Source organism: Hemitrygon akajei, chromosome 17, assembly GCF_048418815.1.
Source record: "Hemitrygon akajei chromosome 17, sHemAka1.3, whole genome shotgun sequence".
Taxonomy (NCBI): domain Eukaryota; kingdom Metazoa; phylum Chordata; class Chondrichthyes; order Myliobatiformes; family Dasyatidae; genus Hemitrygon; species Hemitrygon akajei.
The window spans coordinates 67,247,498-67,261,161 of record NC_133140.1 but is presented as its reverse complement, the minus strand read 5'-3'; the positions used below and the strand labels follow the sequence as shown (position 1 = coordinate 67,261,161).

Here is a 13,664-nt window from a genome sequence, read left to right as displayed (position 1 = left end):
TCTGGGCAATGTCTTTACAAGACTAGGTGACCCCAGCCATTATCGATGCTCTTCAGCGATAGTCTACCTGGCATCCGTTGTTGCATATCCAGGACTTGTGAAATGCATCAACTGCTCATACGACCATCCATTAGCTGCTCCGACTGATCGATTGGTGGGGGGGTTAAGCAGGTGCTACACCTTGCCCAAGGGTGACCTGTAGGATAGCAGAGTGAAGGGGCGCCTTACACCTCCTTCGGTAGAGACATATCTCCAGCCCACCACCCAAGCTTCCATTAATATTTTCAAAATATCTAAAGGGGCTTCACAGGACTGTTGTTGACCACTGAAGAATAGAACACAGGAGATGATCAGACAGGCAAGTCAGAGGTAGGGAAAAAAGAAACATCTTATTGGGATGATTGAGAAGGGTTTGTGCTCTTGGCAGCTGAAGACTATGAGCTGCCACAAATAGTAGAAGGATGGAATTTGGGGATGAGCAGAATTCATGAATTAGAGGAGCACGTGTCTCAGTTATAGGACAGGAGGAGGTCAGTCCTCTTCACTCATTTTCCATCCCCCGATCTGACTTCCCTCCTACTCCTTATCTTCTTTGCACCTACCTGCCACCTCCCTCTGATGTTCCTCCTCCTTTCCTTCCTCCTACCTTCTTATTCTGGCTTCTTTCCCTTTTCCTTTCCAGTCCTAATGAAGGGCCTCAGGCAGAACCATTGACTGTATATTCATTTCTATAGATGCTGCCTCACCTGCAGAGTTCCTGTAGCATTTTGTGTGTGTTACTCTGAACTTCCAGCATTTGCAGAATCTCTTGTGTTTTATAGAGGAATTCAATAAAACATTTCAAAACCCGTTGTAGATTACCAAGGAGTGTATTGCTTTATGACTATTCTATAAAAACTTACAAGACTAAAAAAAAACTTAAGACAAATACAGCAGGAGTTTAGAAAGGCAAATGGCGTATAGGCCTTTGTTTTATTGTTTTTTTTTGGTTTCTTACTGTCACATGTACCAAGATGCAGCGAAAAGTTTGACATACAGATAAAATCATTACACAGAACACTGAGGTAGAACAAGTAAAACAATAACAATGCAGAATAAAATGTAAAACATACAGAGGAAGTGCAGTACAGGTCAATAATAAATTGCAAGATCATAATGAGGTAGATTGTGAAGTCAAAGTGTATATTTATTGTCCAAGAGGTCCATTCAAGAGTCTGATAATAGTGGCATAGAAGCTGTCCTTGAGCAAGATAGTATGTGTTTTTAGGCTTTTGTATCTTCTGCTCGATGGGACAAAGGAGAAGAGAGAATGCCCAGAGTGGGTGGGGTCATTGATTATGCCCGCTGCTTTACTGAGGGATCAAGAAGTATAGACAGATTCCATCGAGGGGAGGCTGCTTTCAGTGACGCACTGAGTGTTGTCCACAACTCTCTGCAGTCTCCTATGGTCACATGCTGAGCAGATGCCATACCAAGCCATTATGCATCCAGATAGAATACATCATAAAAAATAAAAGGGTCTACAGGAACATACCAAGTAACTTCTTCCTCCTGAGGAAGTAAAGGTGCTGGTAGGCTTTCTTGGTGGTAATGTCTACGTGGTTGGACCAGGACAGGCTATTGGTGATGTTCACTCGCAGGAACCTGAAGCACTCAACCCTCTCAACCTCAATACCGTCGATGTAGACAAGAGCATGCACACTGCTCTTGTCCTGCCAAAGGGTCTCAGCCTGAAAAGTCAACTGTACTCTTTTCCACAGATGCTGCCTGGCCTACTGAGCTCCTCTAGCATTTTGTGTGTTTTGCTTGCACACTGCACCTTTTTCTGAAGTCAATGACCAGCTCTTTTGTTTTGTTGACATTGTGAGAAAGGTTGTTGTCATGACACCATATCAAGTTCTCTGTCTCCTTCCTGTAGTCTGACTCACCATTACTTAACATGTTTTGAAAGGGGCTTGGAGTTTAGAAAATAAAAAATACTGTGAGTGACATCTCAAGTGTGTGCACGATTTTGGTTCCCTTTTTCAAGAAAGGATACAGTGACGTTGAAAGCAGTCAAAAAGAGATTTACTGGGCAAATTCCTGGAATGAGAGGCTTATCCTATCTACATTCTAAGTGACTAGAAAAATTAAATCTATTTTATTTATAATTTTCTAGTATGAGGGGTGATCATGTTGAAATTTATAAGATCCTGAGGAGTAAATATTTTTGAAAGATTGAGAAATTGATAGCTGTTTACAGCTGGCATGGAAGAGGAGGTGAGTGTTGAGGCAGATCAGTCATGGTCATATTGAATTGCAGGGCAGGCTTGAGAAGCTAAGAGGTTTTCTCCTGCTCCTAATTTCCTACTGTCCAATGCTATGTTCTTAGCCATTCCCAAAAAGCAACTCATAACCTTATAACCCAGAAAATTTGTGCACCATCTTATACAATTCATCATAGCTGACTTCCAGAAGAACCTTGTTACTGGTGATGCATACATTGGCTCATTGGCAGCATTGAATATTGCTTTGGAAGATCTCCAACATAATGGAAGACAACCAGCTGGATTTTATAATCCAATTATTTATGGAAAATTATTGCTTTAGTATTGAACATGGAGGGGAATGCAGCAGCTGACAATTATAATGCAATAATCTACCGCAGGGAAGTGTACTGACATTGTTGTCCTTTAATTTTTACATAAATTGCCCATCAAATCTACCCAAGTATTTGAAGCTTTACCTATGTGGATGACCTGATGACAGCAGTTCAAACAGGAATCTTGGCTCTGGTTGAGCCTAGTCTGATGGCAGCAATGACCTGGCTGACTGTCTATCATGCTGTTTATCTCCAAAGTAAACCCAAACAAATCATAGGTCACCATTTCTAATTGTGTTATTGTGATGTCAATAAAAAGCTACAAATCACCAAGAATTGTGACCGTGGGGACTAAAGCCAGTGTAGACGTAAAAGGCATTTTTTCAACACAAGCAGATCTTCTGGAGAACCGATTTCTTCTCTCTCGACACTCACAGAACAGTGATGCTTTATACGTTTTGAACACAGAGATAGCAATAAACAATTAACTACAGTTTCAATTACTATGATTACCTACTTTAACATTTGAGTGTACCCAGGTAACTTTGCAAAATTACACAACTAAAACTAGTTGGCTGTAAATAAGTAGTGGGTATTGATTGGAAATAATTCTGAAGCACAGTATTAATCAGCATTTAGCGTGCCAGAAATTATTCAGGGACAATCAGCTTGAACTTGTTAGTGGTCTGAGAAATGAATGAATATTTAGAGGAGGTAACAAGAATTCCTGATTAGTACAGTGTGTTTGAGGTATTCTGTATGGATTTTAGTACAAAGTGACAGATAATGATCAGAATCAGTTTTAATATCATCAGCATATGTTGTGAAATTTGTTAACTTAGCAGCAGCAGTTCAATACATGATAGCATAGAAAAAATAAGGCGGCCAATTACAACAAATATACACAGGTATATATATTAGAAAGTTTAATTAAAATAGTGCAAAAATAGAAATAATATAAAGAAAACAGGTAGTGTTCGTGGGTTCAATGTCCATTTAGAAATCAGATGGCAGAGGGGAAGAAGCTGTTCCTGAATTGCTGAGTGTGTGCTTTCAGGCTTCTGTACCTCCTTCCTGATGTTAACAATGAGAGAGGACATGTCCTGGGTGATGGGATTCCTTAATGATGGACGCTCCTTGAAGATGTCTTGGATACTACGGAGACTAGTACCCATGATGGAATTGACTAATTTAACAACAATCAGCAGCTTCTTTCGATTCTGTGCAGTAGCCACCCCCCACCCCCCAAATACCAGACAGTGATGCAGCCTGTCCGAATGCTCTCCACAGTATATCTGTAGAAGTTTTTGAGTGTTTTATATGACAAACCAAATCTCCTCAAATTCCTAATGAAATATAGCCACTGCCTTGCCTTTTTATAGCTGCATCAATAGGTTGGGACCAGATTAGATCCTCAGAAATGTTGACACCTAGGAACTTGACACTGTCCACTCTCTCCACTTCTAATTCCTGTACTAAGATTAGTTTGTATTCCCTTGTCTGTCTTCCCTTCCCTTGTGTTTCCTGAAGTCCATAATCAGCTCTTTGGTCTCACTGACATTGAGTGCAAGGTTGTTGCTGCGACACCACTCCACTAGTTGGCATATCTTGCTCTTGTACTCCCTCTCATCCCCATCTGAGATTCTACCAACAATGGTTATATCATCAGCAAATTTATAGATGCCGTTTGAGCCAAACCTAGCCACGTAGTCACGGGTATAGAGACAGTAGAGTAGTGGGCTAAACACAAATCCCTGAGGTGTGCCGGTGTTGACTATCAGTGAGGAAGAGATATTATTACCAAGCCACACAGATTGTTGTCTTCCAGTTAGGAAGTCGAGGATCCAATTACAGAGGAAATACAGAGGCCCAGTTTCTGTAGCTTATCGATCAGATCAGGACTTTAGGAATGATGGTGTTAAATGCTGAGATATAGTCAATGAGCAGCATCCTGACATGGGTGTTTGTATTGTCCAAGTGATCTAGGGCTGTTTAAAGAGCCACTGAGAATACATCTACCATAGACCTATTATGGTGACAGGCAAATTGCAGTGGGTCCAGGTCGTTGCTGAGGCAGGAGTTGATTCTAGCCATAACCAACCTCTCAAAGTATTTCCTCACTGTAGATGTGAGTGCTGCTAGATGGTAGTCATTAAGGTAGCTCACACTACTCTTCTTGGGCATTGGTATAATTCTTTCCCTTTTGAAACAGGTGGGAACTTCGGACCATAGCAGTGAGAGATTGAAAATATCCTTGACTACTCCCACCAGCTGGCTGGACTCCACGTGGCAATCAACAATCATGGGTTCCAAGGCAAAGTGGTAGTTGGATCATAGACTAGCTCAGTGGAACAAAGCTAAGAGTTGGGCTCAAAGTCAAAGTCAAGTCACATTTATTATCATTTCAACCATAACTGCTATGTACAGTACATCATGAAAATGAGACAACATTTTTCAGGACCATGGTGTTACATGACACAGTACAAAAACTAGACTGTACTATGTAAAAAATAACAGAGAGAAAAAAAACTACACTAGACTACAGCCCTACCCAGGACTGCATAAAATGCACAAAACAGTGCAGGCAATACAATAAATAATAAACAGGACAGTAGGGCAGTAAAGGGAGTGTTAATGTCATGAGGAATGATGGTAGTGGGGTTTCAAAGACTCAGTCCTAAATATATATTAAGACTTGGACATAAATATAGTGTACTTGATTATAAAGTTTGCTGATGATAAGAAAATTATGTTATTGGAGAGAAAGATGGTTCGAGGCTGCACGGGAATATCTGCGGAATGGTTAGCTGAACATACAGTAGAAGTTGTAAAGGGCATTCAATCTAAAAAATGTGTGGTAATGTTTTCGAGGAGAACAGAAAAAGATGAGGGATTCCATGATAAATGACAGGATGTCAAGAGCTTCAAAGGAACCTGAACTGCCTGTCCACAGAAATCCAGAAGTAAAGGGCCGATACATAAGATGGACAGGAAATCATGTAGAAAATTTGGCTTTATTGGCAAACCAGAAAGGTCATGATAGAAGTATAGAACACTCTGTTTATAGCACAGGATGGAGTATTTTGTATGGTTCTCTTTAAAATACTGCTAAAAGAATTTGCAGCAGAAATGTGCAGAAGAGACGAGCAAGGATGTTGCCTGAGCAGAAAACGTCCAGGCTGGATTGCTTTTGTTGGGAGAAAGGAGACTAAAAGGAGATCTCTTTAAGGTGAACAAAGTTATGGGAAATCTAGGTAAGGTGAACAGGGAAGATCTACTTTTCTTGGATAACGTCAGTATATAACTCTTATATAGCTTTTTGCGTGTAACAGTCATGAGCAGAAACCAGATTGCATTGAGGGAGAGAAGCAAGCAGGGGCAGTCGGCACATTTTGTGCGCTGCAGTCCTGAAGAAACACCAGAGTGTGTAAAGGGAGAGAGCTTAAAAGAAGCAAACTGGAACAGTCAGCACGTCTTGCACACTGCAGTCCCAAGGAGACCTCAAATTAAGTAGAAGGAGAGAGAGTTTAAAAGAAACAAGCAGGGGCAGTCGGCACTTTTGTGCTCCACAATCCCTAGGTAACACTGGATTGCATGGAGGGAGACAGAGTACAAAAGAAGTGAATGGGGCAGTCCATAATTCCTTGAAAGTGATGTCACAGGTAGATAGGGCTTTAAAGCCAGCTTATGGCACACTGGCCTTCATAAATCAATCTATTGAATCCAGGAGTTGGGATGTTATGTTTTAAGTTGTATAAGACATCGGTGAGGCCTAATTGCAGTATTGTATCCAGTTTTGATCACACACCTATTAGAAAGATGTGCTAAGATTGAAAGAGGGTAGAGAAAATTTACAAGGATGTTGCCAGGATTTCAGGGCCTGAGTATAGAGAAAAGTTGAATAGGTTAGGACTCTATTTTCTAGAGTGTAGGAAAATGAGGGGAGATTTGATAGAGGTATGCAAAATTAGGTGAATAGGTAGAGTAAATGCAAGCAGGTTTTCCTACAGAGATTGGGTGAGACCACAACGAGAGGTCATGGGTTAAGAATGAATTGTGAAATGTTCAAGGGGAACATGAGGGGAGTTTCTTCACTCAGAGGGTGGTGTGAGTGTGGGACAAGCTGCCAGTGCAAGTGATAGGTGTGGGATCAATTTTCCACATTTAAGAGAAATTTGGATAGGGACGTGGATGGGAGGGGTATGGAGGCAATAGTCGAGGGAATAGGCAGATTAATAACACCATGAGACATAGGAGCAGAGTCAGGCCATTCTGCCCATTGAGTCAGCTCTGCCATTTGGTTATGGATGATTTATTTCATTCGCAACCTTGTTCTCCTGCATTCTCCCCATAACCTTTTACACCCTGACTTATCAAGAATATATCAACCTCCATCTTAAAAACATCCAATGACCTGGCCTCCACAGCTGCCTTTGGCAATGAATTCCATAATTGCACCACTCTCTGGCTAATGAAATTCCTCATAATCTTCATACTAAATGGACTTCCCTGTAGTCTGATATTGTGTCCTCTGGTCTTAGACACCTCCACTATAGGAAACATACTCACCACTTTCACTCTGTCTAGGCCCTTTAACATTTGATAGGTTTCAATGCGAATCTCTCCCCCCCCCCCCCCATTCTTCTAAATTTCAGTGAGTACAGGCCCAGAGCCATCAAACGATCCTCATATGATAAACCTTTCATTCCCAGAATCACTTTGTGAACTTCCTTTGAACACTCTCCAATGTCAACGGGCCCAAAACTACTCACAATACTCCAAGTGAGAACTCACCAATGCCTTATAAAGCCTTATCATTACTTCTGTGCTTTTATATTCTAGTCCTCTTGAAATGAGTGCTAAAATTGCATTTACCTTCCTCACCACTGACTCAAACTTCAAGTTACTTTTAGGGAGTCCGGCATGAAGAATTCCAAGTCCCTTTGCACCTCAAATTTTTGAATTTTCTCTCTGTTTAGAAAATAGTCTGTGCCTTTATTCCTTTTACTAAAGTGATGACCATTCGCAACCCGACTCTATATTCCAGCTGCCACATCACCACCCATTCTTCTAATCTGTCTAAGTCCTTCTGCAGCCTTGCTGCTTCCACAGCACTACATGATCCTCCACCTATCTGTCTATCATCTGCAAATCTGGCCACAGAGCCATCAAATCCATCATCCAAATCATTGACATACAATGTAAAAAGAAGCGGTCCCAACACTGACCCCTGCGGAACAACACTAGTCACCTGGCAGCCAATCCAAAAAGATCCCATTTATTTCCAGTCTTTGTCTCATGTCAATCAGCTAATGCTCCACCTATGTAATGTCTTTCCTGTAATACCATCTATGAGGTTCTTATCTTGTTAAGTACCCTCACATGCGGCAACTTGTCAAAGGTCTTCTGAAAATCCACGTACACAACATCCACTGATTTTCCTTTGTCTATCCTGCTCGTTATTTCCTCAAAGGACCCCTATAGATTTGTCAGGCAAGATTTCCCCTTTTTCTGAGCCTTTTGGAAAAGGAAAAATGGGGGAACTTTCCCAAACATTAATGTTTAGGCTCAGACTAGATGGGCCAAAGAGCCTGGTTCTGTGCAGTGGTGTTCTCTGCCTCTGTGACTCTATAAGGGACATAGGCTAATGCTAATTGGTAAATGGATTAGAGGGGGACTGAGGAAGATTTTTCTTTCATCCAAGGAGTACCAGGGTTCTAGAACTCAAACCAGAAAGAGTGGTTAAAACAGAAACTTACACTGCATTTGAAACCCACCCAGTGAATGAATATTTGAAAAGTTCTGACTAGGAGCCCTGACCCAGAAGCTGGGAAAGTAAACTCACCTAAACTGTTCCATTTCTGGCAAGCATTGACTGGAAAGGGCTGCATGCACCCCCCCCCCCCACATTATAAATTTCAATGATTCTATTTCTGTTTTCCTTCCCCCTCCCCCCAGAAATAAATTCACCAATTTTTTCCGACTATATCAACTGGTTTTGAAACTCACAAAGCTAATACATATTTCTCTGGTTACCTGGCAAATAGCAACAAGTTGAAGCCTGCTCCACTCACAAGATGGAGAGTATGCTAGCTAAGTAGGAAGTTAACAAATTTCTTTCTAGATGGAAATACAAATGGATTGGTAGATAGTTATAAGATCACAAGACATGGGAGCATAATTAGGCCATTTGGCTCATCGAGTTTAATTCACCGTCCCAGCATGTCTGATTTATTATTCCTTTCAGCCCCATTCTCTTGCCTTCTGCCCGTAACCTTTGACACCCTCGCTAATCAAGAACCTATCAACCTCCGACTTAGTATACGCAATGACTGGGCCTCCACAGACGTCAGTGGCAATGAATTCCAGTGAATTTTAGAGGCGTAAAGTAACAACAAAGTGTTCACTATTTAAATAGAGGGAATGTGTGATCCCTTTCTGTGTTGCATTACAATATTTTCTATTTCTTATCAAATCGAAGGCTGTAAAATTCCGGTCGATGAGCACTGTCATGGAAACTGTTGGGTAAAATCGTGCCCCTGCAGAATTAGAGTTGTGTAAAGCCCAGCGTGAATGGTACTTGAACCCCATTCAGTAAACTCCTCCCCCGCTTGTCTATTTATAAATGTGCAGAATTGCTATGTAAACCAGCAGAATCGCGTGTACTGTATTCATTTCCTGTGCTACTCTCCGGTTTCTTTAGTTGTTGGTCTGGTTTATTTTTAATATAGAGCCTTATGTTTAAAGCCAAGCTTTCTGTAATTGGCAAATAAACACAGTTGTTTGGGATAAACTCATACTTCCTTTTTGAACAGGAATATCATGAGAAAATAGCAGCCTAAACGATTCCTGTCCGCGCCCTTCCCATTTAGTACTGTTGCTTTCTCCCATGAGATCTCCGCACTTCTCCAGTTTTATACCTTCGCTATATTAGGTTACACATGCCTGGGGTTGCCTCTCGGCCAAACTACTGCAATACCCCCCTCAAACCCATTCGTCACACACCTTCCTACTTTAAGACGCAACTAAAAAAAATTACCTCTTTGATCCTCACCTGCCCAATATCTCCGTCTGTGACTGGTGTCGAATTTTGTTTCGGAGCGTCATCTGTGAAAAGCTGTGAAACATTTTGTTAATCTTGTGGTTTGGGGAACCATTGATCACGGAATCAGAACGCGTTGGGTTATAAGAAGAAACAACCCCAACAGCTGCGTTTGAAATAGCAGAAATCCGGGCGTTCAGAATTGCTCTCCGGCGTTGTAAAATCCTGGTGCATTCTAATGGCGCATGTATCAATCTACTGTCAGTAATTCACGCCAACTTGCAAGCGGATTCCTCCGTCCTTATAATCAGCAAGTTGTTATCGAACACCGTACGATTTTTAATATTCTGCAACAAAATCCATACCGTCAAAATGCACAAGCAACAGAGTAATCAAAATGTGTAGAACTAAGCGAAAATTATATACTATGGGAAACCGTTCATTGTAGCTCCCTGCCTCGAAATTGTTCCTGCACGGGTATCTTTATCTTCTTCTCAATGGGTAAACTTTAAAGGGGTGTGGATTTCATTAACACTTATCTTGCCGGCAGATTTGATAAGCTTTACTACTCGCCTACTAAATGTTCTGCAAAATAGTAAACAGGTTGCGTGGTCTCGGCTGAGGTCATGCTGGCCGGTAGCGTTATTTTGCTGATGCAGTAGTTTATTGTCTTAGAGATTATTAGTACAAAAGGCGGCTTAGGGGATAGCTAATTACCTCGACATTCCTTTATATCAGTTTACAGCAGAAAGGTAATTTTTCAGAAGCAATTTCATATCAAGTTAAGGAAAAATAGTTTTATTAATTTAATACTTTTATTTAGTCTTTCCGATGCACTGAGAGGAACTTGAACAACTCTATTTTTTGAATTTTAGTTACCTTGTGAAGTGGTATCGAAAAAATTGTTAACGTTTGCCAAAATTAAAGTTATGCGCAGTTAAACCGAGAACGCCCGTCTCTGGAATAGTTATAGTGAAATTGAACTAAACTCTGTTCAATTATTACGAAACTTTTGTTTATTGCTGCTTTAAATGCATGACTATGTCTTCATAAAAGGGAAAGATTTTAGATTGCATGTTAATAGCGCCATTAAAGTCTTTAGACTTTCGTTTTGCAGTTTAGGATGGTTACTTTTAATAAATCTACGTTAGTTTTAATTTAATACCAGATGCCTCCAAACAAGAGAAATGGGAATAACAGAGGCAATAAGTAGTTTTCTAAAATATATATGTATATATGTCTGAAGTAATTCTGTAGGACAAGCAATGTCTGTAATGAGAAAAAAAATGTTTCAGGTCAATGATCTAGGAGCTTAACTGTTCCTTGAAGGCAACATTATTGAACTGAAGTATTAAATATGCAAATCAACAAAGAAATCCCAGACAATGCAGCAATGTTTATACTTTACAACATTAGATTTCAATTCAGATTCATTTACTTAAAGTATTTAAATCAGTGAAATGCAAAGTTTGTGTTAACAACCAGCACAGATTAAGTATTTGATGCGGGCAGCCCACAAGTATCACCACACATTATGGTGCCAGCATAGCATGCCTGCAACATTAGGAAGATATTATGCAGACAATAGAAGTTAACCTTTCCTTAAAGTCTACATTATCTCACTGTAGCACCAAAATTCTTATTGTCTACACCATGCACTATCCTGTCTTCTCTGCTATCTTGATTAACTTGTTTTTCTATCTCTCAGTTCTCTTTCTATGGATGCTGCCTGACCTGCTGACTTTTCATTTTGTATTTCTATATTTTCTTTTTTTTTCTTCCCAGTTACTGTCTGGCTGACTGAGTATTTACAATATCTAATGTTTTAAATTCCAACATCTAGAATTTAAACATTTTGCTTTTTTAAAAATGTTTACATTTTGAAAATTATATTTTTTAATTTTATTTTTTATATTTTAAGTTACTTTAGATTTATCAGCAAAAATATTCTATGGTGTGACATACTATATAGTCCAAAGACATTGTTTGGGTTAAATTTAACTTTAAAACGTGTGATTTTTAAAAGATAGTTTTTGGAGGTTTAACCATCAATCAATTGGAGTGAGGTGTACTAATTGACTATTTTAAAGGCAGTGACTCAAGCCAGATTTTTGGAGGCTTGACCAGCGGCCAAACAGCATTTGGGATTGATTAACAAAAACAAATTAAAGTAAGGCAGGGGCAAACAGTGACCAGCGTCCGAGGGGAGAGAGTCAAAGTTATTTTGAGTCTTTAGCTCTTTGAGGCTTCAGCAAAGAAAGGCTTCAGTCAGGGAAGGCAAAGACAAAAAGCTGTAAATAGAGGAACCCCCACCTTCTTTACAGGTAGGATAGTGGAATGTTCCTCTTGTAGGAAGGCAGGGAGACAACCAGTGTCCCTAACAACTACACCTACAAGAAGTACATACAGCTGCAGCTTTTAACAATCTGCTTTAAAGAATTGGAGCTGGAACTGGATGAACTCTGGATCATCGGGGAGACTGAGGCCATGATAGATAGGACATATAGCAAGGTAGTTACAGCCAAGGTAGAGGACACAGGAAACTGCTGCCTGACAGTCAGGAAGGGGAAAGGGGTGCAGGAGCCAGTGGCAGTGTACCCCTGTGGCATCCCACTCAACACCACTTTGGACACTGCATTTTACTGCTGCTCTTATTGAAGACCAATATTGGTACATCCATGAACATGGTTGGACGTGGAGATCATGTGGAAAAGTGAATGAGGTACAGGGTTAGCCAAGATCTTATTAAGTGGCAGGGCAATTTTGAGAATTTATATGTTTTTTTAGACCTTACTAGCTATTGATATTTGCTCACAATACATGTCCCTTTTTAAAATGTTATTTCCTTCAGGTATTAGTAAAATACTATATGAGTGACAAAAGAGTACAGTACAGAAACAGGCCCTTCTGCCTATCTAGTCCATGATAAACCATTTAAACTGCCCACTCCCATCAACCTGCACCACGATCATAGCCCTCCATACCCCTGCCATCCATGTATCTATGCAAACTTCTTTTAACCGTAGAAATCAAGTTTGCACCAGCAGCTCGTTCCACACACTCATGGCCTTCTGAGTGAAGAAGTTTCCCCTCATTTTCCCCTTAAACTTTTCATTTTTCACCCTTAACCCAAGAACTCTGATTGTAGTCCCACCCAGCCTCAGTGGAAAAAGCTTGCTTGCATTTAACCTGTCTATAGCCCTCATAATTTTGTACAACTTCATCATATCTCCTCTCAGTCTTCTATGTTCCAAGGAATAAAGTCCTAATGTATTCAATCTTTCCTTACAACTCAGGTTCTCCAGACCCAGCAACATCATTATAAAATTTGTCTATACTCTCTCAATCTTGTTTACATCTTTCCTGTAGGTAGAAAACTGCACACAATACTCCAAATTAGGCTTTACCAACATCTTATAAAAACTTAAATACAACATCCCATCTTCTGTACTCAGTACTTTTATCCATAAAGGCCTGTGTGTCAAAAGCTTTCTTTACAACCCTATCTACCTGTGATGGCAATTTCAATGAATTATGGACCTGTATTCCCAAATCCCTTTGTGGTATTGCATTCCTCTATGTCCTACTGATCACTGTGTAAGACCTACCTTGATTGGTCCTATGGAAGTGTGACAACTTGCAATTGTCTACATTAAATTCCATCTGCAATTTTTCAGCCAATTTTTCCTGCTGGTCCAGATGATATTTTAGTGTTTGCAGTAAAGAATGCCTTAATTATTTTAACTTTCTGTTCTAGGGAGCATATTCAGGATGTTTGTTGTTTCTCTTCTTTGTATGCTGTCTCATCTGCTTTCTTTCATTAACGACTGGAACTATAGTTCAATATCTTGATGCCTTTTCTCTGATTATTCCCTACTTGATAATGGATTTGAGTTTCTATTGTACAAGACTGTGACTGACCTTTATAGTTTTTAAATGTGCTCTGTAAATGATTGTATTTTATAAGTTATTGGCATATACCCACAATTATTAACTCTCTGAATACGCAACCTTTTCCATTGGAGGTTGGAATCATCACCA

The 13,664-nt window shown here is 40.1% G+C and overlaps 1 protein-coding gene across 1 annotated transcript in view; it reads right to left on the bottom strand.

The window, feature by feature from the left end:
- LOC140740802 (solute carrier family 66 member 2) overlaps positions 1-10,128 on the bottom strand; it is a 98,834-nt gene extending 88,706 nt beyond the window's left edge. The window contains exon 1 of the mRNA XM_073070322.1: positions 9,636-10,128. The gene's annotated coding sequence lies outside the window, so the exon portion shown is untranslated. The remainder of the gene's footprint in view (positions 1-9,635) is intronic.
- Between the last annotated feature and the right edge of the window lie 3,536 nt (positions 10,129-13,664).